Source organism: Neoarius graeffei, assembly GCF_027579695.1.
Source record: "Neoarius graeffei isolate fNeoGra1 chromosome 18 unlocalized genomic scaffold, fNeoGra1.pri SUPER_18_unloc_1, whole genome shotgun sequence".
NCBI classification, from domain to species: domain Eukaryota; kingdom Metazoa; phylum Chordata; class Actinopteri; order Siluriformes; family Ariidae; genus Neoarius; species Neoarius graeffei.
Window position 1 is genome coordinate 1035402 of NW_026869982.1, and position 19307 is coordinate 1054708.

The window sequence follows — 19307 nt, forward strand, 5'->3', positions numbered from 1 at the left end:
AAACAGATTTCTGCAAGAAGACAAAATAAAATGCTTACAGTACCTGGTATTCCTAGGCAGTCTCCCACTCAAGTACTAACCAGGCCCAACTCTGTTTAGCTTCTGAGATCAGACGGGATCAGGCGTTGTCAGAGTGGTTTGGCCGTAAGCAACAGCTTGTTGGAAATGTGCCGTTTTTCTTGCCTTGCGATCAGAAGGAAAATTCTTGCCTTGCGACCAGAAGGAAAATTCAAACAGATTTCTGCAAGAAGACAAAATAAAATGCTTACAGTACCTGGTATTCCTAGGCAGTCTCACACTCAAGTACTAACCAGGCCCAACTCTGTTTAGCTTCTCAGATCAGACAGGATCAGGCATTGTCAGAGTGGTTTGGACGTAAACAACAGTCTGGAAATGTGTGCCTTGCCTTGCCTTGCCTTGCCTTGCCTTGCGCCCAGAAGGAAAATTCTTGCCTTGCGAGCAGAAGGAAAATTCAAACAGATTTCTGCAAGAAGACAAAATAAAATGCTTACAGTACCTGGTATTCCTAGGCAGTCTCCCACTCAAGTACTAACCAGGCCCAACTCTGTTTAGCTTCTGAAATCAGACGGGATCAGGCATTGTCAGAGTGGTTTGGCCGTGAGCAACAGTTTGCTGGAAATGTGCCGTTTTTCTTGCCTTGCCTTGCCTTGCGCCCAGAAGGAAAATTATTGCCTTGCTAGCAGAAGGAAAATTCAAACAGATTTCTGCAAGAAGACAAAATAAAATGCTTACAGTACCTGGTATTCCTAGGCAGTCTCCCACTCAAGTACTAACCAGGCCCAACTCTGTTTAGCTTCTGAGATCAGACGGGATCAGGCGTTGTCAGAGTGGTTTGGCCGTAAGCAATAGCTTGTTGGAAATGTGCCGTTTTTCTTGCCTTGCGATCAGAAGGAAAATTCTTGCCTTGCGACCAGAAGGAAAATTCAAACAGATTTCTGCAAGAAGACAAAATAAAATGCTTACAGTACCTGGTATTCCTAGGCAGTCTCCCACTCAAGTACTAACCAGGCCCAACTCTGTTTAGCTTCTGAGATCAGACGGGATCAGGCGTTGTCAGAGTGGTTTGGCCGTAAGCAACAGCTTGTTGGAAATGTGCCGTTTTTCTTGCCTTGCGATCAGAAGGAAAATTCTTGCCTTGCGACCAGAAGGAAAATTCAAACAGATTTCTGCAAGAAGACAAAATAAAATGCTTACAGTACCTGGTATTCCTAGGCAGTCTCACACTCAAGTACTAACCAGGCCCAACTCTGTTTAGCTTCTCAGATCAGACAGGATCAGGCATTGTCAGAGTGGTTTGGACGTAAACAACAGTCTGGAAATGTGTGCCTTGCCTTGCCTTGCCTTGCCTTGCCTTGCGCCCAGAAGGAAAATTCTTGCCTTGCGAGCAGAAGGAAAATTCAAACAGATTTCTGCAAGAAGACAAAATAAAATGCTTACAGTACCTGGTATTCCTAGGCAGTCTCCCACTCAAGTACTAACCAGGCCCAACTCTGTTTAGCTTCTGAGATCAGACGGGATCAGGCGTTGTCAGAGTGGTTTGGCCGTAAGCAACAGCTTGTTGGAAATGTGCCGTTTTTCTTGCCTTGCGATCAGAAGGAAAATTCTTGCCTTGCGACCAGAAGGAAAATTCAAACAGATTTCTGCAAGAAGACAAAATAAAATGCTTACAGTACCTGGTATTCCTAGGCAGTCTCACACTCAAGTACTAACCAGGCCCAACTCTGTTTAGCTTCTCAGATCAGACAGGATCAGGCATTGTCAGAGTGGTTTGGACGTAAACAACAGTCTGGAAATGTGTGCCTTGCCTTGCCTTGCCTTGCCTTGCCTTGCGCCCAGAAGGAAAATTCTTGCCTTGCGAGCAGAAGGAAAATTCAAACAGATTTCTGCAAGAAGACAAAATAAAATGCTTACAGTACCTGGTATTCCTAGGCAGTCTCCCACTCAAGTACTAACCAGGCCCAACTCTGTTTAGCTTCTGAGATCAGACGGGATCAGGCGTTGTCAGAGTGGTTTGGCCGTAAGCAACAGCTTGTTGGAAATGTGCCGTTTTTCTTGCCTTGCGATCAGAAGGAAAATTCTTGCCTTGCGACCAGAAGGAAAATTCAAACAGATTTCTGCAAGAAGACAAAATAAAATGCTTACAGTACCTGGTATTCCTAGGCAGTCTCACACTCAAGTACTAACCAGGCCCAACTCTGTTTAGCTTCTCAGATCAGACAGGATCAGGCATTGTCAGAGTGGTTTGGACGTAAACAACAGTCTGGAAATGTGTGCCTTGCCTTGCCTTGCCTTGCCTTGCCTTGCCTTGCCTTGCCTTGCCTTGCCTTGCCTTGCCTTGCCTTGCCTTGCCTTGCGCCCAGAAGGAAAATTCTTGCCTTGCGAGCAGAAGGAAAATTCAAACAGATTTCTGCAAGAAGACAAAATAAAATGCTTACAGTACCTGGTATTCCTAGGCAGTCTCCCACTCAAGTACTAACCAGGCCCAACTCTGTTTAGCTTCTGAGATCAGACGGGATCAGGCGTTGTCAGAGTGGTTTGGCCGTAAGCAACAGCTTGTTGGAAATGTGCCGTTTTTCTTGCCTTGCGATCAGAAGGAAAATTCTTGCCTTGCGACCAGAAGGAAAATTCAAACAGATTTCTGCAAGAAGACAAAATAAAATGCTTACAGTACCTGGTATTCCTAGGCAGTCTCACACTCAAGTACTAACCAGGCCCAACTCTGTTTAGCTTCTCAGATCAGACAGGATCAGGCATTGTCAGAGTGGTTTGGACGTAAACAACAGTCTGGAAATGTGTGCCTTGCCTTGCCTTGCCTTGCCTTGCGCCCAGAAGGAAAATTCTTGCCTTGCGAGCAGAAGGAAAATTCAAACAGATTTCTGCAAGAAGACAAAATAAAATGCTTACAGTACCTGGTATTCCTAGGCAGTCTCCCACTCAAGTACTAACCAGGCCCAACTCTGTTTAGCTTCTGAAATCAGACGGGATCAGGCATTGTCAGAGTGGTTTGGCCGTGAGCAACAGTTTGCTGGAAATGTGCCGTTTTTCTTGCCTTGCCTTGCCTTGCACCCAGAAGGAAAATTATTGCCTTGCGAGCAGAAGGAAAATTCAAACAGATTTCTGCAAGAAGACAAAATAAAATGCTTACAGTACCTGGTATTCCTAGGCAGTCTCCCACTCAAGTACTAACCAGGCCCAACTCTGTTTAGCTTCTGAGATCAGACGGGATCAGGCGTTGTCAGAGTGGTTTGGCCGTAAGCAACAGCTTGTTGGAAATGTGCCGTTTTTCTTGCCTTGCGATCAGAAGGAAAATTCTTGCCTTGCGACCAGAAGGAAAATTCAAACAGATTTCTGCAAGAAGACAAAATAAAATGCTTACAGTACCTGGTATTCCTAGGCAGTCTCACACTCAAGTACTAACCAGGCCCAACTCTGTTTAGCTTCTCAGATCAGACAGGATCAGGCATTGTCAGAGTGGTTTGGACGTAAACAACAGTCTGGAAATGTGTGCCTTGCCTTGCCTTGCCTTGCCTTGCCTTGCGCCCAGAAGGAAAATTCTTGCCTTGCGAGCAGAAGGAAAATTCAAACAGATTTCTGCAAGAAGACAAAATAAAATGCTTACAGTACCTGGTATTCCTAGGCAGTCTCCCACTCAAGTACTAACCAGGCCCAACTCTGTTTAGCTTCTGAAATCAGACGGGATCAGGCATTGTCAGAGTGGTTTGGCCGTGAGCAACAGTTTGCTGGAAATGTGCCGTTTTTCTTGCCTTGCCTTGCCTTGCGCCCAGAAGGAAAATTATTGCCTTGCTAGCAGAAGGAAAATTCAAACAGATTTCTGCAAGAAGACAAAATAAAATGCTTACAGTACCTGGTATTCCTAGGCAGTCTCCCACCCAAGTACTAACCAGGCCCAACTCTGTTTAGCTTCTGAGATCAGACGGGATCAGGCGTTGTCAGAGTGGTTTGGCCGTAAGCAATAGCTTGTTGGAAATGTGCCGTTTTTCTTGCCTTGCGATCAGAAGGAAAATTCTTGCCTTGCGACCAGAAGGAAAATTCAAACAGATTTCTGCAAGAAGACAAAATAAAATGCTTACAGTACCTGGTATTCCTAGGCAGTCTCACACTCAAGTACTAACCAGGCCCAACTCTGTTTAGCTTCTGAGATCAGACGGGATCAGGCGTTGTCAGAGTGGTTTGGCCGTAAGCAACAGCTTGTTGGAAATGTGCCGTTTTTCTTGCCTTGCGATCAGAAGGAAAATTCTTGCCTTGCGACCAGAAGGAAAATTCAAACAGATTTCTGCAAGAAGACAAAATAAAATGCTTACAGTACCTGGTATTCCTAGGCAGTCTCCCACTCAAGTACTAACCAGGCCCAACTCTGTTTAGCTTCTGAGATCAGACGGGATCAGGCGTTGTCAGAGTGGTTTGGCCGTAAGCAACAGCTTGTTGGAAATGTGCCGTTTTTCTTGCCTTGCGATCAGAAGGAAAATTCTTGCCTTGCGACCAGAAGGAAAATTCAAACAGATTTCTGCAAGAAGACAAAATAAAATGCTTACAGTACCTGGTATTCCTAGGCAGTCTCACACTCAAGTACTAACCAGGCCCAACTCTGTTTAGCTTCTCAGATCAGACAGGATCAGGCATTGTCAGAGTGGTTTGGACGTAAACAACAGTCTGGAAATGTGTGCCTTGCCTTGCCTTGCCTTGCCTTGCCTTGCCTTGCCTTGCCTTGCGCCCAGAAGGAAAATTCTTGCCTTGCGAGCAGAAGGAAAATTCAAACAGATTTCTGCAAGAAGACAAAATAAAATGCTTACAGTACCTGGTATTCCTAGGCAGTCTCCCACTCAAGTACTAACCAGGCCCAACTCTGTTTAGCTTCTGAGATCAGACGGGATCAGGCGTTGTCAGAGTGGTTTGGCCGTAAGCAACAGCTTGTTGGAAATGTGCCGTTTTTCTTGCCTTGCGATCAGAAGGAAAATTCTTGCCTTGCGACCAGAAGGAAAATTCAAACAGATTTCTGCAAGAAGACAAAATAAAATGCTTACAGTACCTGGTATTCCTAGGCAGTCTCACACTCAAGTACTAACCAGGCCCAACTCTGTTTAGCTTCTCAGATCAGACAGGATCAGGCATTGTCAGAGTGGTTTGGACGTAAACAACAGTCTGGAAATGTGTGCCTTGCCTTGCCTTGCCTTGCCTTGCGCCCAGAAGGAAAATTCTTGCCTTGCGAGCAGAAGGAAAATTCAAACAGATTTCTGCAAGAAGACAAAATAAAATGCTTACAGTACCTGGTATTCCTAGGCAGTCTCCCACTCAAGTACTAACCAGGCCCAACTCTGTTTAGCTTCTGAAATCAGACGGGATCAGGCATTGTCAGAGTGGTTTGGCCGTGAGCAACAGTTTGCTGGAAATGTGCCGTTTTTCTTGCCTTGCCTTGCCTTGCACCCAGAAGGAAAATTATTGCCTTGCGAGCAGAAGGAAAATTCAAACAGATTTCTGCAAGAAGACAAAATAAAATGCTTACAGTACCTGGTATTCCTAGGCAGTCTCCCACTCAAGTACTAACCAGGCCCAACTCTGTTTAGCTTCTGAGATCAGACGGGATCAGGCGTTGTCAGAGTGGTTTGGCCGTAAGCAACAGCTTGTTGGAAATGTGCCGTTTTTCTTGCCTTGCGATCAGAAGGAAAATTCTTGCCTTGCGACCAGAAGGAAAATTCAAACAGATTTCTGCAAGAAGACAAAATAAAATGCTTACAGTACCTGGTATTCCTAGGCAGTCTCACACTCAAGTACTAACCAGGCCCAACTCTGTTTAGCTTCTCAGATCAGACAGGATCAGGCATTGTCAGAGTGGTTTGGACGTAAACAACAGTCTGGAAATGTGTGCCTTGCCTTGCCTTGCCTTGCCTTGCCTTGCGCCCAGAAGGAAAATTCTTGCCTTGCGAGCAGAAGGAAAATTCAAACAGATTTCTGCAAGAAGACAAAATAAAATGCTTACAGTACCTGGTATTCCTAGGCAGTCTCCCACTCAAGTACTAACCAGGCCCAACTCTGTTTAGCTTCTGAAATCAGACGGGATCAGGCATTGTCAGAGTGGTTTGGCCGTGAGCAACAGTTTGCTGGAAATGTGCCGTTTTTCTTGCCTTGCCTTGCCTTGCGCCCAGAAGGAAAATTATTGCCTTGCTAGCAGAAGGAAAATTCAAACAGATTTCTGCAAGAAGACAAAATAAAATGCTTACAGTACCTGGTATTCCTAGGCAGTCTCCCACTCAAGTACTAACCAGGCCCAACTCTGTTTAGCTTCTGAGATCAGACGGGATCAGGCGTTGTCAGAGTGGTTTGGCCGTAAGCAATAGCTTGTTGGAAATGTGCCGTTTTTCTTGCCTTGCGATCAGAAGGAAAATTCTTGCCTTGCGACCAGAAGGAAAATTCAAACAGATTTCTGCAAGAAGACAAAATAAAATGCTTACAGTACCTGGTATTCCTAGGCAGTCTCACACTCAAGTACTAACCAGGCCCAACTCTGTTTAGCTTCTCAGATCAGACAGGATCAGGCATTGTCAGAGTGGTTTGGACGTAAACAACAGTCTGGAAATGTGTGCCTTGCCTTGCCTTGCCTTGCCTTGCGCCCAGAAGGAAAATTCTTGCCTTGCGAGCAGAAGGAAAATTCAAACAGATTTCTGCAAGAAGACAAAATAAAATGCTTACAGTACCTGGTATTCCTAGGCAGTCTCCCACTCAAGTACTAACCAGGCCCAACTCTGTTTAGCTTCTGAGATCAGACGGGATCAGGCGTTCTCAGAGTGGTTTGGCCGTAAGCAACAGCTTGTTGGAAATGTGCCGTTTTTCTTGCCTTGCGATCAGAAGGAAAATTCTTGCCTTGCGACCAGAAGGAAAATTCAAACAGATTTCTGCAAGAAGACAAAATAAAATGCTTACAGTACCTGGTATTCCTAGGCAGTCTCACACTCAAGTACTAACCAGGCCCAACTCTGTTTAGCTTCTCAGATCAGACAGGATCAGGCATTGTCAGAGTGGTTTGGACGTAAACAACAGTCTGGAAATGTGTGCCTTGCCTTGCCTTGCCTTGCGCCCAGAAGGAAAATTCTTGCCTTGCGAGCAGAAGGAAAATTCAAACAGATTTCTGCAAGAAGACAAAATAAAATGCTTACAGTACCTGGTATTCCTAGGCAGTCTCCCACTCAAGTACTAACCAGGCAAAACTCTGTTTAGCTTCTGAAATCAGACGGGATCAGGCATTGTCAGAGTGGTTTGGCCGTGAGCAACAGTTTGCTGGAAATGTGCCGTTTTTCTTGCCTTGCCTTGCCTTGCGCCCAGAAGGAAAATTATTGCCTTGCGAGCAGAAGGAAAATTCAAACAGATTTCTGCAAGAAGACAAAATAAAATGCTTACAGTACCTGGTATTCCTAGGCAGTCTCCCACTCAAGTACTAACCAGGCCCAACTCTGTTTAGCTTCTGAGATCAGACGGGATCAGGCGTTGTCAGAGTGGTTTGGCCGTAAGCAACAGCTCGTTGGAAATGTGCCGTTTTTCTTGCCTTGCGATCAGAAGGAAAATTCTTGCCTTGCGACCAGAAGGAAAATTCAAACAGATTTCTGCAAGAAGACAAAATAAAATGCTTACAGTACCTGGTATTCCTAGGCAGTCTCACACTCAAGTACTAACCAGGCCCAACTCTGTTTAGCTTCTCAGATCAGACAGGATCAGGCATTGTCAGAGTGGTTTGGACGTAAACAACAGTCTGGAAATGTGTGCCTTGCCTTGCCTTGCCTTGCCTTGCGCCCAGAAGGAAAATTCTTGCCTTGCGAGCAGAAGGAAAATTCAAACAGATTTCTGCAAGAAGACAAAATAAAATGCTTACAGTACCTGGTATTCCTAGGCAGTCTCCCACTCAAGTACTAACCAGGCCCAACTCTGTTTAGCTTCTGAAATCAGACGGGATCAGGCATTGTCAGAGTGGTTTGGCCGTGAGCAACAGTTTGCTGGAAATGTGCCGTTTTTCTTGCCTTGCCTTGCCTTGCACCCAGAAGGAAAATTATTGCCTTGCGAGCAGAAGGAAAATTCAAACAGATTTCTGCAAGAAGACAAAATAAAATGCTTACAGTACCTGGTATTCCTAGGCAGTCTCCCACTCAAGTACTAAGCAGGCCCAACTCTGTTTAGCTTCTGAGATCAGACGGGATCAGGCGTTGTCAGAGTGGTTTGGCCGTAAGCAACAGCTTGTTGGAAATGTGCCGTTTTTCTTGCCTTGCGATCAGAAGGAAAATTCTTGCCTTGCGACCAGAAGGAAAATTCAAACAGATTTCTGCAAGAAGACAAAATAAAATGCTTACAGTACCTGGTATTCCTAGGCAGTCTCACACTCAAGTACTAACCAGGCCCAACTCTGTTTAGCTTCTCAGATCAGACAGGATCAGGCATTGTCAGAGTGGTTTGGACGTAAACAACAGTCTGGAAATGTGTGCCTTGCCTTGCCTTGCCTTGCCTTGCCTTGCGCCCAGAAGGAAAATTCTTGCCTTGCGAGCAGAAGGAAAATTCAAACAGATTTCTGCAAGAAGACAAAATAAAATGCTTACAGTACCTGGTATTCCTAGGCAGTCTCCCACTCAAGTTCTAACCAGGCCCAACTCTGTTTAGCTTCTGAAATCAGACGGGATCAGGCATTGTCAGAGTGGTTTGGCCGTGAGCAACAGTTTGCTGGAAATGTGCCGTTTTTCTTGCCTTGCCTTGCCTTGCGCCCAGAAGGAAAATTATTGCCTTGCTAGCAGAAGGAAAATTCAAACAGATTTCTGCAAGAAGACAAAATAAAATGCTTACAGTACCTGGTATTCCTAGGCAGTCTCCCACTCAAGTACTAACCAGGCCCAACTCTGTTTAGCTTCTGAGATCAGACGGGATCAGGCGTTGTCAGAGTGGTTTGGCCGTAAGCAATAGCTTGTTGGAAATGTGCCGTTTTTCTTGCCTTGCGATCAGAAGGAAAATTCTTGCCTTGCGACCAGAAGGAAAATTCAAACAGATTTCTGCAAGAAGACAAAATAAAATGCTTACAGTACCTGGTATTCCTAGGCAGTCTCACACTCAAGTACTAACCAGGCCCAACTCTGTTTAGCTTCTCAGATCAGACAGGATCAGGCATTGTCAGAGTGGTTTGGACGTAAACAACAGTCTGGAAATGTGTGCCTTGCCTTGCCTTGCCTTGCCTTGCCTTGCCTTGCCTTGCCTTGCTCCCAGAAGGAAAATTCTTGCCTTGCGAGCAGAAGGAAAATTCAAACAGATTTCTGCAAGAAGACAAAATAAAATGCTTACAGTACCTGGTATTCCTAGGCAGTCTCCCACCCAAGTACTAACCAGGCCCAACTCTGTTTAGCTTCTGAGATCAGACGGGATCAGGCGTTGTCAGAGTGGTTTGGCCGTAAGCAATAGCTTGTTGGAAATGTGCCGTTTTTCTTGCCTTGCGATCAGAAGGAAAATTCTTGCCTTGCGACCAGAAGGAAAATTCAAACAGATTTCTGCAAGAAGACAAAATAAAATGCTTACAGTACCTGGTATTCCTAGGCAGTCTCACACTCAAGTACTAACCAGGCCCAACTCTGTTTAGCTTCTGAGATCAGACGGGATCAGGCGTTGTCAGAGTGGTTTGGCCGTAAGCAACAGCTTGTTGGAAATGTGCCGTTTTTCTTGCCTTGCGATCAGAAGGAAAATTCTTGCCTTGCGACCAGAAGGAAAATTCAAACAGATTTCTGCAAGAAGACAAAATAAAATGCTTACAGTACCTGGTATTCCTAGGCAGTCTCACACTCAAGTACTAACCAGGCCCAACTCTGTTTAGCTTCTCAGATCAGACAGGATCAGGCATTGTCAGAGTGGTTTGGACGTAAACAACAGTCTGGAAATGTGTGCCTTGCCTTGCCTTGCCTTGCCTTGCCTTGCCTTGCCTTGCCTTGCTCCCAGAAGGAAAATTCTTGCCTTGCGAGCAGAAGGAAAATTCAAACAGATTTCTGCAAGAAGACAAAATAAAATGCTTACAGTACCTGGTATTCCTAGGCAGTCTCACACTCAAGTACTAACCAGGCCCAACTCTGTTTAGCTTCTCAGATCAGACAGGATCAGGCATTGTCAGAGTGGTTTGGACGTAAACAACAGTCTGGAAATGTGTGCCGTGCCTTGCCTTGCCTTGCCTTGCCTTGCCTTGCCTTGCCTTGCTCCCAGAAGGAAAATTCTTGCCTTGCGAGCAGAAGGAAAATTCAAACAGATTTCTGCAAGAAGACAAAATAAAATGCTTACAGTACCTGGTATTCCTAGGCAGTCTCACACTCAAGTACTAACCAGGCCCAACTCTGTTTAGCTTCTCAGATCAGACAGGATCAGGCATTGTCAGAGTGGTTTGGACGTAAACAGCAGTCTGGAAATGTGTGCCTTGCCTTGCCTTGCCTTGCCTTGCGCCCAGAAGGAAAATTCTTGCCTTGCGAGCAGAAGGAAAATTCAAACAGATTTCTGCAAGAAGACAAAATAAAATGCTTACAGTACCTGGTATTCCTAGGCAGTCTCCCACTCAAGTACTAACCAGGCCCCACTCTGTTTAGCTTCTGAAATCAGACGGGATCAGGCATTGTCAGAGTGGTTTGGCCGTGAGCAACAGTTTGCTGGAAATGTGCCGTTTTTCTTGCCTTGCCTTGCCTTGCGCCCAGAAGGAAAATTATTGCCTTGCGAGCAGAAGGAAAATTCAAACAGATTTCTGCAAGAAGACAAAATAAAATGCTTACAGTACCTGGTATTCCTAGGCAGTCTCCCACTCAAGTACTAACCAGGCCCAACTCTGTTTAGCTTCTGAGATCAGACGGGATCAGGCGTTGTCAGAGTGGTTTGGCCGTAAGCAACAGCTTGTTGGAAATGTGCCGTTTTTCTTGCCTTGCGATCAGAAGGAAAATTCTTGCCTTGCGACCAGAAGGAAAATTCAAACAGATTTCTGCAAGAAGACAAAATAAAATGCTTACAGTACCTAGTATTCCTAGGCAGTCTAACACTCAAGTACTAACCAGGCCCAACTCTGTTTAGCTTCTCAGATCAGACAGGATCAGGCATTGTCAGAGTGGTTTGGACGTAAACAACAGTCTGGAAATGTGTGCCTTGCCTTGCCTTGCCTTGCCTTGCGCCCAGAAGGAAAATTCTTGCCTTGCGAGCAGAAGGAAAATTCAAACAGATTTCTGCAAGAAGACAAAATAAAATGCTTACAGTACCTGGTATTCCTAGGCAGTCTCCCACTCAAGTACTAACCAGGCCCAACTCTGTTTAGCTTCTGAGATCAGACGGGATCAGGCGTTCTCAGAGTGGTTTGGCCGTAAGCAACAGCTTGTTGGAAATGTGCCGTTTTTCTTGCCTTGCGATCAGAAGGAAAATTCTTGCCTTGCGACCAGAAGGAAAATTCAAACAGATTTCTGCAAGAAGACAAAATAAAATGCTTACAGTACCTGGTATTCCTAGGCAGTCTCACACTCAAGTACTAACCAGGCCCAACTCTGTTTAGCTTCTCAGATCAGACAGGATCAGGCATTGTCAGAGTGGTTTGGACGTAAACAACAGTCTGGAAATGTGTGCCTTGCCTTGCCTTGCCTTGCGCCCAGAAGGAAAATTCTTGCCTTGCGAGCAGAAGGAAAATTCAAACAGATTTCTGCAAGAAGACAAAATAAAATGCTTACAGTACCTGGTATTCCTAGGCAGTCTCCCACTCAAGTACTAACCAGGCAAAACTCTGTTTAGCTTCTGAAATCAGACGGGATCAGGCATTGTCAGAGTGGTTTGGCCGTGAGCAACAGTTTGCTGGAAATGTGCCGTTTTTCTTGCCTTGCCTTGCCTTGCGCCCAGAAGGAAAATTATTGCCTTGCGAGCAGAAGGAAAATTCAAACAGATTTCTGCAAGAAGACAAAATAAAATGCTTACAGTACCTGGTATTCCTAGGCAGTCTCCCACTCAAGTACTAACCAGGCCCAACTCTGTTTAGCTTCTGAGATCAGACGGGATCAGGCGTTGTCAGAGTGGTTTGGCCGTAAGCAACAGCTCGTTGGAAATGTGCCGTTTTTCTTGCCTTGCGATCAGAAGGAAAATTCTTGCCTTGCGACCAGAAGGAAAATTCAAACAGATTTCTGCAAGAAGACAAAATAAAATGCTTACAGTACCTGGTATTCCTAGGCAGTCTCACACTCAAGTACTAACCAGGCCCAACTCTGTTTAGCTTCTCAGATCAGACAGGATCAGGCATTGTCAGAGTGGTTTGGACGTAAACAACAGTCTGGAAATGTGTGCCTTGCCTTGCCTTGCCTTGCCTTGCGCCCAGAAGGAAAATTCTTGCCTTGCGAGCAGAAGGAAAATTCAAACAGATTTCTGCAAGAAGACAAAATAAAATGCTTACAGTACCTGGTATTCCTAGGCAGTCTCCCACTCAAGTACTAACCAGGCCCAACTCTGTTTAGCTTCTGAAATCAGACGGGATCAGGCATTGTCAGAGTGGTTTGGCCGTGAGCAACAGTTTGCTGGAAATGTGCCGTTTTTCTTGCCTTGCCTTGCCTTGCACCCAGAAGGAAAATTATTGCCTTGCGAGCAGAAGGAAAATTCAAACAGATTTCTGCAAGAAGACAAAATAAAATGCTTACAGTACCTGGTATTCCTAGGCAGTCTCCCACTCAAGTACTAACCAGGCCCAACTCTGTTTAGCTTCTGAGATCAGACGGGATCAGGCGTTGTCAGAGTGGTTTGGCCGTAAGCAACAGCTTGTTGGAAATGTGCCGTTTTTCTTGCCTTGCGATCAGAAGGAAAATTCTTGCCTTGCGACCAGAAGGAAAATTCAAACAGATTTCTGCAAGAAGACAAAATAAAATGCTTACAGTACCTGGTATTCCTAGGCAGTCTCACACTCAAGTACTAACCAGGCCCAACTCTGTTTAGCTTCTCAGATCAGACAGGATCAGGCATTGTCAGAGTGGTTTGGACGTAAACAACAGTCTGGAAATGTGTGCCTTGCCTTGCCTTGCCTTGCCTTGCCTTGCGCCCAGAAGGAAAATTCTTGCCTTGCGAGCAGAAGGAAAATTCAAACAGATTTCTGCAAGAAGACAAAATAAAATGCTTACAGTACCTGGTATTCCTAGGCAGTCTCCCACTCAAGTACTAACCAGGCCCAACTCTGTTTAGCTTCTGAAATCAGACGGGATCAGGCATTGTCAGAGTGGTTTGGCCGTGAGCAACAGTTTGCTGGAAATGTGCCGTTTTTCTTGCCTTGCCTTGCCTTGCGCCCAGAAGGAAAATTATTGCCTTGCTAGCAGAAGGAAAATTCAAACAGATTTCTGCAAGAAGACAAAATAAAATGCTTACAGTACCTGGTATTCCTAGGCAGTCTCCCACTCAAGTACTAACCAGGCCCAACTCTGTTTAGCTTCTGAGATCAGACGGGATCAGGCGTTGTCAGAGTGGTTTGGCCGTAAGCAATAGCTTGTTGGAAATGTGCCGTTTTTCTTGCCTTGCGATCAGAAGGAAAATTCTTGCCTTGCGACCAGAAGGAAAATTCAAACAGATTTCTGCAAGAAGACAAAATAAAATGCTTACAGTACCTGGTATTCCTAGGCAGTCTCACACTCAAGTACTAACCAGGCCCAACTCTGTTTAGCTTCTCAGATCAGACAGGATCAGGCATTGTCAGAGTGGTTTGGACGTAAACAACAGTCTGGAAATGTGTGCCTTGCCTTGCCTTGCCTTGCCTTGCGCCCAGAAGGAAAATTCTTGCCTTGCGAGCAGAAGGAAAATTCAAACAGATTTCTGCAAGAAGACAAAATAAAATGCTTACAGTACCTGGTATTCCTAGGCAGTCTCCCACTCAAGTACTAACCAGGCCCAACTCTGTTTAGCTTCTGAGATCAGACGGGATCAGGCGTTCTCAGAGTGGTTTGGCCGTAAGCAACAGCTTGTTGGAAATGTGCCGTTTTTCTTGCCTTGCGATCAGAAGGAAAATTCTTGCCTTGCGACCAGAAGGAAAATTCAAACAGATTTCTGCAAGAAGACAAAATAAAATGCTTACAGTACCTGGTATTCCTAGGCAGTCTCACACTCAAGTACTAACCAGGCCCAACTCTGTTTAGCTTCTCAGATCAGACAGGATCAGGCATTGTCAGAGTGGTTTGGACGTAAACAACAGTCTGGAAATGTGTGCCTTGCCTTGCCTTGCCTTGCGCCCAGAAGGAAAATTCTTGCCTTGCGAGCAGAAGGAAAATTCAAACAGATTTCTGCAAGAAGACAAAATAAAATGCTTACAGTACCTGGTATTCCTAGGCAGTCTCCCACTCAAGTACTAACCAGGCAAAACTCTGTTTAGCTTCTGAAATCAGACGGGATCAGGCATTGTCAGAGTGGTTTGGCCGTGAGCAACAGTTTGCTGGAAATGTGCCGTTTTTCTTGCCTTGCCTTGCCTTGCGCCCAGAAGGAAAATTATTGCCTTGCGAGCAGAAGGAAAATTCAAACAGATTTCTGCAAGAAGACAAAATAAAATGCTTACAGTACCTGGTATTCCTAGGCAGTCTCCCACTCAAGTACTAACCAGGCCCAACTCTGTTTAGCTTCTGAGATCAGACGGGATCAGGCGTTGTCAGAGTGGTTTGGCCGTAAGCAACAGCTTGTTGGAAATGTGCCGTTTTTCTTGCCTTGCGATCAGAAGGAAAATTCTTGCCTTGCGACCAGAAGGAAAATTCAAACAGATTTCTGCAAGAAGACAAAATAAAATGCTTACAGTACCTGGTATTCCTAGGCAGTCTCACACTCAAGTACTAACCAGGCCCAACTCTGTTTAGCTTCTCAGATCAGACAGGATCAGGCATTGTCAGAGTGGTTTGGACGTAAACAACAGTCTGGAAATGTGTGCCTTGCCTTGCCTTGCCTTGCCTTGCGCCCAGAAGGAAAATTCTTGCCTTGCGAGCAGAAGGAAAATTCAAACAGATTTCTGCAAGAAGACAAAATAAAATGCTTACAGTACCTGGTATTCCTAGGCAGTCTCCCACTCAAGTACTAACCAGGCCCAACTCTGTTTAGCTTCTGAAATCAGACGGGATCAGGCATTGTCAGAGTGGTTTGGCCGTGAGCAACAGTTTGCTGGAAATGTGCCGTTTTTCTTGCCTTGCCTTGCCTTGCACCCAGAAGGAAAATTATTGCCTTGCGAGCAGAAGGAAAATTCAAACAGATTTCTGCAAGAAGACAAAATAAAATGCTTACAGTACCTGGTATTCCTAGGCAGTCTCCCACTCAAGTACTAACCAGGCCCAACTCTGTTTAGCTTCTGAGATCAGACGGGATCAGGCGTTGTCAGAGTGGTTTGGCCGTAAGCAACAGCTTGTTGGAAATGTGCCGTTTTTCTTGCCTTGCGATCAGAAGGAAAATTCTTGCCTTGCGACCAGAAGGAAAATTCAAACAGATTTCTGCAAGAAGACAAAATAAAATGCTTACAGTACCTGGTATTCCTAGGCAGTCTCACACTCAAGTACTAACCAGGCCCAACTCTGTTTAGCTTCTCAGATCAGACAGGATCAGGCATTGTCAGAGTGGTTTGGACGTAAACAACAGTCTGGAAATGTGTGCCTTGCCTTGCCTTGCCTTGCCTTGCCTTGCGCCCAGAAGGAAAATTCTTGCCTTGCGAGCAGAAGGAAAATTCAAACAGATTTCTGCAAGAAGACAAAATAAAATGCTTACAGTACCTGGTATTCCTAGGCAGTCTCCCACTCAAGTACTAACCAGGCCCAACTCTGTTTAGCTTCTGAAATCAGACGGGATCAGGCATTGTCAGAGTGGTTTGGCCGTGAGCAACAGTTTGCTGGAAATGTGCCGTTTTTCTTGCCTTGCCTTGCCTTGCGCCCAGAAGGAAAATTATTGCCTTGCTAGCAGAAGGAAAATTCAAACAGATTTCTGCAAGAAGACAAAATAAAATGCTTACAGTACCTGGTATTCCTAGGCAGTCTCCCACTCAAGTACTAACCAGGCCCAACTCTGTTTAGCTTCTGAGATCAGACGGGATCAGGCGTTGTCAGAGTGGTTTGGCCGTAAGCAATAGCTTGTTGGAAATGTGCCGTTTTTCTTGCCTTGCGATCAGAAGGAAAATTCTTGCCTTGCGACCAGAAGGAAAATTCAAACAGATTTCTGCAAGAAGACAAAATAAAATGCTTACAGTACCTGGTATTCCTAGGCAGTCTCACACTCAAGTACTAACCAGGCCCAACTCTGTTTAGCTTCTCAGATCAGACAGGATCAGGCATTGTCAGAGTGGTTTGGACGTAAACAACAGTCTGGAAATGTGTGCCTTGCCTTGCCTTGCCTTGCCTTGCCTTGCCTTGCCTTGCCTTGCTCCCAGAAGGAAAATTCTTGCCTTGCGAGCAGAAGGAAAATTCAAACAGATTTCTGCAAGAAGACAAAATAAAATGCTTACAGTACCTGGTATTCCTAGGCAGTCTCCCACCCAAGTACTAACCAGGCCCAACTCTGTTTAGCTTCTGAGATCAGACGGGATCAGGCGTTGTCAGAGTGGTTTGGCCGTAAGCAATAGCTTGTTGGAAATGTGCCGTTTTTCTTGCCTTGCGATCAGAAGGAAAATTCTTGCCTTGCGACCAGAAGGAAAATTCAAACAGATTTCTGCAAGAAGACAAAATAAAATGCTTACAGTACCTGGTATTCCTAGGCAGTCTCACACTCAAGTACTAACCAGGCCCAACTCTGTTTAGCTTCTGAGATCAGACGGGATCAGGCGTTGTCAGAGTGGTTTGGCCGTAAGCAACAGCTTGTTGGAAATGTGCCGTTTTTCTTGCCTTGCGATCAGAAGGAAAATTCTTGCCTTGCGACCAGAAGGAAAATTCAAACAGATTTCTGCAAGAAGACAAAATAAAATGCTTACAGTACCTGGTATTCCTAGGCAGTCTCACACTCAAGTACTAACCAGGCCCAACTCTGTTTAGCTTCTCAGATCAGACAGGATCAGGCATTGTCAGAGTGGTTTGGACGTAAACAACAGTCTGGAAATGTGTGCCTTGCCTTGCCTTGCCTTGCCTTGCCTTGCCTTGCCTTGCTCCCAGAAGGAAAATTCTTGCCTTGCGAGCAGAAGGAAAATTCAAACAGATTTCTGCAAGAAGACAAAATAAAATGCTTACAGTACCTGGTATTCCTAGGCAGTCTCACACTCAAGTACTAACCAGGCCCAACTCTGTTTAGCTTCTCAGATCAGACAGGATCAGGCATTGTCAGAGTGGTTTGGACGTAAACAACAGTCTGGAAATGTGTGCCTTGCCTTGCCTTGCCTTGCCTTGCCTTGCCTTGCCTTGCCTTGCTCCCAGAAGGAAAATTCTTGCCTTGCGAGCAGAAGGAAAATTCAAACAGATTTCTGCAAGAAGACAAAATAAAATGCTTACAGTACCTGGTATTCCTAGGCAGTCTCACACTCAAGTACTAACCAGGCCCAACTCTGTTTAGCTTCTCAGATCAGACAGGATCAGGCATTGTCAGAGTGGTTTGGACGTAAACAGCAGTCTGGAAATGTGTGCCTTGCCTTGCCTTGCCTTGCCTTGCGCCCAGAAGGAAAATTCTTGCCTTGCGAGCAGAAGGAAAATTCAAACAGATTTCTGCAAGAAGACAAAATAAAATGCTTACAGTACCTGGTATTCCTAGGCAGTCTCCCACTCAAGTACTAACCAGGCCCAACTCTGTTTAGCTTCTGAAATCAGACGGGATCAGGCATTGTCAGAGTGGTTTGGCCGTGAGCAACAGCTTGCTGGAAATGTGCCGTTTTTCTTGCCTTGCCTTGCCTTGCGCCCAGAAGGAAAATTATTGCCTTGCGAGCAGAAGGAAAATTCAAACAGATTTCTGCAAGAAGACAAAATAAAATGCTTACAGTACCTGGTATTCCTAGGCAGTCTCCCACTCAAGTACTAACCAGGCCCAACTCTGTTTAGCTTCTGAGATCAGACGGGATCAGGCGTTGTCAGAGTGGTTTGGCCGTAAGCAACAGCTTGTTGGAAATGTGCCGTTTTTCTTGCCTTGCGATCAGAAGGAAAATTCTTGCCTTGCGACCAGAAGGAAAATTCAAACAGATTTCTGCAAGAAGACAAAATAAAATGCTTACAGTACCTGGTATTCCTAGGCAGTCTAACACTCAAGTACTAACCAGGCCCAACTCTGTTTAGCTTCTCAGATCAGACAGGATCAGGCATTGTCAGAGTGGTTTGGACGTAAACAACAGTCTGGAAATGTGTGCCTTGCCTTGCCTTGCCTTGCCTTGCGCCCAGAAGGAAAATTCTTGCCTTGCGAGCAGAAGGAAAATTCAAACAGATTTCTGCAAGAAGACAAAATAAAATGCTTACAGTACCTGGTATTCCTAGGCAGTCTCCCACTCAAGTACTAACCAGGCCCAACTCTGTTTAGCTTCTGAGATCAGACGGGATCAGGCGTTCTCAGAGTGGTTTGGCCGTAAGCAACAGCTTGTTGGAAATGTGCCGTTTTTCTTGCCTTGCGATCAGAAGGAAAATTCTTGCCTTGCGACCAGAAGGAAAATTCAAACAGATTTCTGCAAGAAGACAAAATAAAATGCTTACAGTACCTGGTATTCCTAGGCAGTCTCACACTCAAGTACTAACCAGGCCCAACTCTGTTTAGCTTCTCAGATCAGACAGGATCAGGCATTGTCAGAGTGGTTTGGACGTAAACAACAGTCTGGAAATGTGTGCCTTGCCTTGCCTTGCCTTGCGCCCAGAAGGAAAATTCTTGCCTTGCGAGCAGAAGGAAAATTCAAACAGATTTCTGCAAGAAGACAAAATAAAATGCTTACAGTACCTGGTATTCCTAGGCAGTCTCCCACTCAAGTACTAACCAGGCAAAACTCTGTTTAGCTTCTGAAATCAGACGGGATCAGGCATTGTCAGAGTGGTTTGGCCGTGAGCAACAGTTTGCTGGAAATGTGCCGTTTTTCTTGCCTTGCCTTGCCTTGCGCCCAGAAGGAAAATTCTTGCCTTGCGAGCAGAAGGAAAATTCAAACAGATTTCTGCAAGAAGACAAAATAAAATGCTTACAGTACCTGGTATTCCTAGGCAGTCTCCCACTCAAGTACTAACCAGGCCCAACTCTGTTTAGCTTCTGAAATCAGACGGGATCAGGCATTGTCAGAGTGGTTTGGCCGTGAGCAACAGTTTGCTGGAAATGTGCCGTTTTTCTTGCCTTGCCTTGCCTTGCACCCAGAAGGAAAATTATTGCCTTGCGAGCAG

The 19307-nt window shown here is 45.3% G+C and overlaps 29 non-coding genes and 50 pseudogenes across 29 annotated transcripts; all 79 read right to left on the minus strand.

The window, feature by feature from the left end:
• Positions 1 to 31: 31 nt before the first annotated feature.
• LOC132876521 (5S ribosomal RNA) lies at positions 32 to 150 on the minus strand. The gene has a single exon (XR_009652235.1). It is a non-coding gene; the product is annotated as a 5S ribosomal RNA (ribosomal RNA).
• Positions 151 to 262: 112 nt separating this feature from the next.
• Positions 263 to 381, minus strand: LOC132880918 (5S ribosomal RNA; annotated as a pseudogene).
• Positions 382 to 505: 124 nt separating this feature from the next.
• On the minus strand, positions 506 to 624 carry LOC132879330 (5S ribosomal RNA; annotated as a pseudogene).
• A 122-nt stretch (positions 625 to 746) lies between these two features.
• Positions 747 to 865, minus strand: LOC132876522 (5S ribosomal RNA). The gene has a single exon (XR_009652236.1). It is a non-coding gene; the product is annotated as a 5S ribosomal RNA (ribosomal RNA).
• A 112-nt stretch (positions 866 to 977) lies between these two features.
• On the minus strand, positions 978 to 1096 carry LOC132876523 (5S ribosomal RNA). The gene has a single exon (XR_009652237.1). It is a non-coding gene; the product is annotated as a 5S ribosomal RNA (ribosomal RNA).
• Positions 1097 to 1208: 112 nt separating this feature from the next.
• LOC132880919 (5S ribosomal RNA) lies at positions 1209 to 1327 on the minus strand (annotated as a pseudogene).
• A 124-nt stretch (positions 1328 to 1451) lies between these two features.
• Positions 1452 to 1570, minus strand: LOC132876524 (5S ribosomal RNA). Its single transcript, XR_009652238.1, has one exon. It is a non-coding gene; the product is annotated as a 5S ribosomal RNA (ribosomal RNA).
• A 112-nt stretch (positions 1571 to 1682) lies between these two features.
• On the minus strand, positions 1683 to 1801 carry LOC132880921 (5S ribosomal RNA; annotated as a pseudogene).
• A 124-nt stretch (positions 1802 to 1925) lies between these two features.
• Positions 1926 to 2044, minus strand: LOC132876525 (5S ribosomal RNA). The gene has a single exon (XR_009652239.1). It is a non-coding gene; the product is annotated as a 5S ribosomal RNA (ribosomal RNA).
• A 112-nt stretch (positions 2045 to 2156) lies between these two features.
• On the minus strand, positions 2157 to 2275 carry LOC132880922 (5S ribosomal RNA; annotated as a pseudogene).
• Positions 2276 to 2449: 174 nt separating this feature from the next.
• On the minus strand, positions 2450 to 2568 carry LOC132876526 (5S ribosomal RNA). Its single transcript, XR_009652240.1, has one exon. It is a non-coding gene; the product is annotated as a 5S ribosomal RNA (ribosomal RNA).
• A 112-nt stretch (positions 2569 to 2680) lies between these two features.
• Positions 2681 to 2799, minus strand: LOC132880923 (5S ribosomal RNA; annotated as a pseudogene).
• Positions 2800 to 2918: 119 nt separating this feature from the next.
• On the minus strand, positions 2919 to 3037 carry LOC132879331 (5S ribosomal RNA; annotated as a pseudogene).
• A 122-nt stretch (positions 3038 to 3159) lies between these two features.
• Positions 3160 to 3278, minus strand: LOC132876527 (5S ribosomal RNA). Its single transcript, XR_009652241.1, has one exon. It is a non-coding gene; the product is annotated as a 5S ribosomal RNA (ribosomal RNA).
• Positions 3279 to 3390: 112 nt separating this feature from the next.
• Positions 3391 to 3509, minus strand: LOC132880924 (5S ribosomal RNA; annotated as a pseudogene).
• A 124-nt stretch (positions 3510 to 3633) lies between these two features.
• On the minus strand, positions 3634 to 3752 carry LOC132879332 (5S ribosomal RNA; annotated as a pseudogene).
• A 122-nt stretch (positions 3753 to 3874) lies between these two features.
• LOC132876730 (5S ribosomal RNA) lies at positions 3875 to 3993 on the minus strand. Its single transcript, XR_009652436.1, has one exon. It is a non-coding gene; the product is annotated as a 5S ribosomal RNA (ribosomal RNA).
• A 112-nt stretch (positions 3994 to 4105) lies between these two features.
• LOC132878198 (5S ribosomal RNA) lies at positions 4106 to 4224 on the minus strand (annotated as a pseudogene).
• A 112-nt stretch (positions 4225 to 4336) lies between these two features.
• Positions 4337 to 4455, minus strand: LOC132876529 (5S ribosomal RNA). Its single transcript, XR_009652243.1, has one exon. It is a non-coding gene; the product is annotated as a 5S ribosomal RNA (ribosomal RNA).
• Positions 4456 to 4567: 112 nt separating this feature from the next.
• LOC132880925 (5S ribosomal RNA) lies at positions 4568 to 4686 on the minus strand (annotated as a pseudogene).
• Positions 4687 to 4825: 139 nt separating this feature from the next.
• On the minus strand, positions 4826 to 4944 carry LOC132876530 (5S ribosomal RNA). Its single transcript, XR_009652244.1, has one exon. It is a non-coding gene; the product is annotated as a 5S ribosomal RNA (ribosomal RNA).
• Positions 4945 to 5056: 112 nt separating this feature from the next.
• LOC132880926 (5S ribosomal RNA) lies at positions 5057 to 5175 on the minus strand (annotated as a pseudogene).
• Positions 5176 to 5294: 119 nt separating this feature from the next.
• On the minus strand, positions 5295 to 5413 carry LOC132879333 (5S ribosomal RNA; annotated as a pseudogene).
• A 122-nt stretch (positions 5414 to 5535) lies between these two features.
• LOC132876531 (5S ribosomal RNA) lies at positions 5536 to 5654 on the minus strand. Its single transcript, XR_009652245.1, has one exon. It is a non-coding gene; the product is annotated as a 5S ribosomal RNA (ribosomal RNA).
• A 112-nt stretch (positions 5655 to 5766) lies between these two features.
• Positions 5767 to 5885, minus strand: LOC132880927 (5S ribosomal RNA; annotated as a pseudogene).
• Positions 5886 to 6009: 124 nt separating this feature from the next.
• On the minus strand, positions 6010 to 6128 carry LOC132879334 (5S ribosomal RNA; annotated as a pseudogene).
• Positions 6129 to 6250: 122 nt separating this feature from the next.
• Positions 6251 to 6369, minus strand: LOC132876532 (5S ribosomal RNA). The gene has a single exon (XR_009652246.1). It is a non-coding gene; the product is annotated as a 5S ribosomal RNA (ribosomal RNA).
• Positions 6370 to 6481: 112 nt separating this feature from the next.
• LOC132880928 (5S ribosomal RNA) lies at positions 6482 to 6600 on the minus strand (annotated as a pseudogene).
• Positions 6601 to 6719: 119 nt separating this feature from the next.
• Positions 6720 to 6838, minus strand: LOC132876805 (5S ribosomal RNA). The gene has a single exon (XR_009652506.1). It is a non-coding gene; the product is annotated as a 5S ribosomal RNA (ribosomal RNA).
• Positions 6839 to 6950: 112 nt separating this feature from the next.
• Positions 6951 to 7069, minus strand: LOC132880929 (5S ribosomal RNA; annotated as a pseudogene).
• A 114-nt stretch (positions 7070 to 7183) lies between these two features.
• Positions 7184 to 7302, minus strand: LOC132880069 (5S ribosomal RNA; annotated as a pseudogene).
• A 122-nt stretch (positions 7303 to 7424) lies between these two features.
• On the minus strand, positions 7425 to 7543 carry LOC132876533 (5S ribosomal RNA). The gene has a single exon (XR_009652247.1). It is a non-coding gene; the product is annotated as a 5S ribosomal RNA (ribosomal RNA).
• A 112-nt stretch (positions 7544 to 7655) lies between these two features.
• On the minus strand, positions 7656 to 7774 carry LOC132880930 (5S ribosomal RNA; annotated as a pseudogene).
• Positions 7775 to 7893: 119 nt separating this feature from the next.
• On the minus strand, positions 7894 to 8012 carry LOC132879335 (5S ribosomal RNA; annotated as a pseudogene).
• Positions 8013 to 8134: 122 nt separating this feature from the next.
• On the minus strand, positions 8135 to 8253 carry LOC132877974 (5S ribosomal RNA). Its single transcript, XR_009653631.1, has one exon. It is a non-coding gene; the product is annotated as a 5S ribosomal RNA (ribosomal RNA).
• A 112-nt stretch (positions 8254 to 8365) lies between these two features.
• LOC132880932 (5S ribosomal RNA) lies at positions 8366 to 8484 on the minus strand (annotated as a pseudogene).
• A 124-nt stretch (positions 8485 to 8608) lies between these two features.
• Positions 8609 to 8727, minus strand: LOC132879847 (5S ribosomal RNA; annotated as a pseudogene).
• Positions 8728 to 8849: 122 nt separating this feature from the next.
• On the minus strand, positions 8850 to 8968 carry LOC132876534 (5S ribosomal RNA). The gene has a single exon (XR_009652248.1). It is a non-coding gene; the product is annotated as a 5S ribosomal RNA (ribosomal RNA).
• Positions 8969 to 9080: 112 nt separating this feature from the next.
• On the minus strand, positions 9081 to 9199 carry LOC132880934 (5S ribosomal RNA; annotated as a pseudogene).
• A 139-nt stretch (positions 9200 to 9338) lies between these two features.
• Positions 9339 to 9457, minus strand: LOC132876849 (5S ribosomal RNA). Its single transcript, XR_009652548.1, has one exon. It is a non-coding gene; the product is annotated as a 5S ribosomal RNA (ribosomal RNA).
• Positions 9458 to 9569: 112 nt separating this feature from the next.
• LOC132878199 (5S ribosomal RNA) lies at positions 9570 to 9688 on the minus strand (annotated as a pseudogene).
• A 112-nt stretch (positions 9689 to 9800) lies between these two features.
• LOC132880935 (5S ribosomal RNA) lies at positions 9801 to 9919 on the minus strand (annotated as a pseudogene).
• Positions 9920 to 10058: 139 nt separating this feature from the next.
• Positions 10059 to 10177, minus strand: LOC132880936 (5S ribosomal RNA; annotated as a pseudogene).
• A 139-nt stretch (positions 10178 to 10316) lies between these two features.
• On the minus strand, positions 10317 to 10435 carry LOC132880937 (5S ribosomal RNA; annotated as a pseudogene).
• A 119-nt stretch (positions 10436 to 10554) lies between these two features.
• LOC132879569 (5S ribosomal RNA) lies at positions 10555 to 10673 on the minus strand (annotated as a pseudogene).
• A 122-nt stretch (positions 10674 to 10795) lies between these two features.
• Positions 10796 to 10914, minus strand: LOC132876535 (5S ribosomal RNA). Its single transcript, XR_009652249.1, has one exon. It is a non-coding gene; the product is annotated as a 5S ribosomal RNA (ribosomal RNA).
• Positions 10915 to 11264: 350 nt separating this feature from the next.
• Positions 11265 to 11383, minus strand: LOC132876806 (5S ribosomal RNA). The gene has a single exon (XR_009652507.1). It is a non-coding gene; the product is annotated as a 5S ribosomal RNA (ribosomal RNA).
• Positions 11384 to 11495: 112 nt separating this feature from the next.
• LOC132880938 (5S ribosomal RNA) lies at positions 11496 to 11614 on the minus strand (annotated as a pseudogene).
• A 114-nt stretch (positions 11615 to 11728) lies between these two features.
• Positions 11729 to 11847, minus strand: LOC132880070 (5S ribosomal RNA; annotated as a pseudogene).
• A 122-nt stretch (positions 11848 to 11969) lies between these two features.
• On the minus strand, positions 11970 to 12088 carry LOC132876536 (5S ribosomal RNA). Its single transcript, XR_009652250.1, has one exon. It is a non-coding gene; the product is annotated as a 5S ribosomal RNA (ribosomal RNA).
• Positions 12089 to 12200: 112 nt separating this feature from the next.
• LOC132880939 (5S ribosomal RNA) lies at positions 12201 to 12319 on the minus strand (annotated as a pseudogene).
• A 119-nt stretch (positions 12320 to 12438) lies between these two features.
• On the minus strand, positions 12439 to 12557 carry LOC132879336 (5S ribosomal RNA; annotated as a pseudogene).
• Positions 12558 to 12679: 122 nt separating this feature from the next.
• On the minus strand, positions 12680 to 12798 carry LOC132876537 (5S ribosomal RNA). Its single transcript, XR_009652251.1, has one exon. It is a non-coding gene; the product is annotated as a 5S ribosomal RNA (ribosomal RNA).
• A 112-nt stretch (positions 12799 to 12910) lies between these two features.
• LOC132880940 (5S ribosomal RNA) lies at positions 12911 to 13029 on the minus strand (annotated as a pseudogene).
• Positions 13030 to 13153: 124 nt separating this feature from the next.
• On the minus strand, positions 13154 to 13272 carry LOC132879337 (5S ribosomal RNA; annotated as a pseudogene).
• Positions 13273 to 13394: 122 nt separating this feature from the next.
• On the minus strand, positions 13395 to 13513 carry LOC132876538 (5S ribosomal RNA). Its single transcript, XR_009652252.1, has one exon. It is a non-coding gene; the product is annotated as a 5S ribosomal RNA (ribosomal RNA).
• Positions 13514 to 13625: 112 nt separating this feature from the next.
• LOC132880941 (5S ribosomal RNA) lies at positions 13626 to 13744 on the minus strand (annotated as a pseudogene).
• Positions 13745 to 13863: 119 nt separating this feature from the next.
• Positions 13864 to 13982, minus strand: LOC132876808 (5S ribosomal RNA). The gene has a single exon (XR_009652509.1). It is a non-coding gene; the product is annotated as a 5S ribosomal RNA (ribosomal RNA).
• Positions 13983 to 14094: 112 nt separating this feature from the next.
• On the minus strand, positions 14095 to 14213 carry LOC132880942 (5S ribosomal RNA; annotated as a pseudogene).
• A 114-nt stretch (positions 14214 to 14327) lies between these two features.
• On the minus strand, positions 14328 to 14446 carry LOC132880072 (5S ribosomal RNA; annotated as a pseudogene).
• Positions 14447 to 14568: 122 nt separating this feature from the next.
• On the minus strand, positions 14569 to 14687 carry LOC132876540 (5S ribosomal RNA). The gene has a single exon (XR_009652254.1). It is a non-coding gene; the product is annotated as a 5S ribosomal RNA (ribosomal RNA).
• Positions 14688 to 14799: 112 nt separating this feature from the next.
• On the minus strand, positions 14800 to 14918 carry LOC132880944 (5S ribosomal RNA; annotated as a pseudogene).
• Positions 14919 to 15037: 119 nt separating this feature from the next.
• LOC132879339 (5S ribosomal RNA) lies at positions 15038 to 15156 on the minus strand (annotated as a pseudogene).
• Positions 15157 to 15278: 122 nt separating this feature from the next.
• Positions 15279 to 15397, minus strand: LOC132876541 (5S ribosomal RNA). Its single transcript, XR_009652255.1, has one exon. It is a non-coding gene; the product is annotated as a 5S ribosomal RNA (ribosomal RNA).
• Positions 15398 to 15509: 112 nt separating this feature from the next.
• On the minus strand, positions 15510 to 15628 carry LOC132880945 (5S ribosomal RNA; annotated as a pseudogene).
• A 124-nt stretch (positions 15629 to 15752) lies between these two features.
• On the minus strand, positions 15753 to 15871 carry LOC132879340 (5S ribosomal RNA; annotated as a pseudogene).
• A 122-nt stretch (positions 15872 to 15993) lies between these two features.
• On the minus strand, positions 15994 to 16112 carry LOC132876543 (5S ribosomal RNA). Its single transcript, XR_009652256.1, has one exon. It is a non-coding gene; the product is annotated as a 5S ribosomal RNA (ribosomal RNA).
• A 112-nt stretch (positions 16113 to 16224) lies between these two features.
• On the minus strand, positions 16225 to 16343 carry LOC132880946 (5S ribosomal RNA; annotated as a pseudogene).
• A 139-nt stretch (positions 16344 to 16482) lies between these two features.
• Positions 16483 to 16601, minus strand: LOC132876964 (5S ribosomal RNA). Its single transcript, XR_009652659.1, has one exon. It is a non-coding gene; the product is annotated as a 5S ribosomal RNA (ribosomal RNA).
• Positions 16602 to 16713: 112 nt separating this feature from the next.
• LOC132878200 (5S ribosomal RNA) lies at positions 16714 to 16832 on the minus strand (annotated as a pseudogene).
• Positions 16833 to 16944: 112 nt separating this feature from the next.
• LOC132880947 (5S ribosomal RNA) lies at positions 16945 to 17063 on the minus strand (annotated as a pseudogene).
• A 134-nt stretch (positions 17064 to 17197) lies between these two features.
• Positions 17198 to 17316, minus strand: LOC132880948 (5S ribosomal RNA; annotated as a pseudogene).
• Positions 17317 to 17455: 139 nt separating this feature from the next.
• On the minus strand, positions 17456 to 17574 carry LOC132880951 (5S ribosomal RNA; annotated as a pseudogene).
• A 119-nt stretch (positions 17575 to 17693) lies between these two features.
• LOC132879342 (5S ribosomal RNA) lies at positions 17694 to 17812 on the minus strand (annotated as a pseudogene).
• Positions 17813 to 17934: 122 nt separating this feature from the next.
• Positions 17935 to 18053, minus strand: LOC132876544 (5S ribosomal RNA). The gene has a single exon (XR_009652257.1). It is a non-coding gene; the product is annotated as a 5S ribosomal RNA (ribosomal RNA).
• Positions 18054 to 18403: 350 nt separating this feature from the next.
• LOC132876809 (5S ribosomal RNA) lies at positions 18404 to 18522 on the minus strand. Its single transcript, XR_009652510.1, has one exon. It is a non-coding gene; the product is annotated as a 5S ribosomal RNA (ribosomal RNA).
• Positions 18523 to 18634: 112 nt separating this feature from the next.
• Positions 18635 to 18753, minus strand: LOC132880952 (5S ribosomal RNA; annotated as a pseudogene).
• A 114-nt stretch (positions 18754 to 18867) lies between these two features.
• On the minus strand, positions 18868 to 18986 carry LOC132880073 (5S ribosomal RNA; annotated as a pseudogene).
• A 122-nt stretch (positions 18987 to 19108) lies between these two features.
• On the minus strand, positions 19109 to 19227 carry LOC132879343 (5S ribosomal RNA; annotated as a pseudogene).
• Positions 19228 to 19307: the final 80 nt, after the last annotated feature.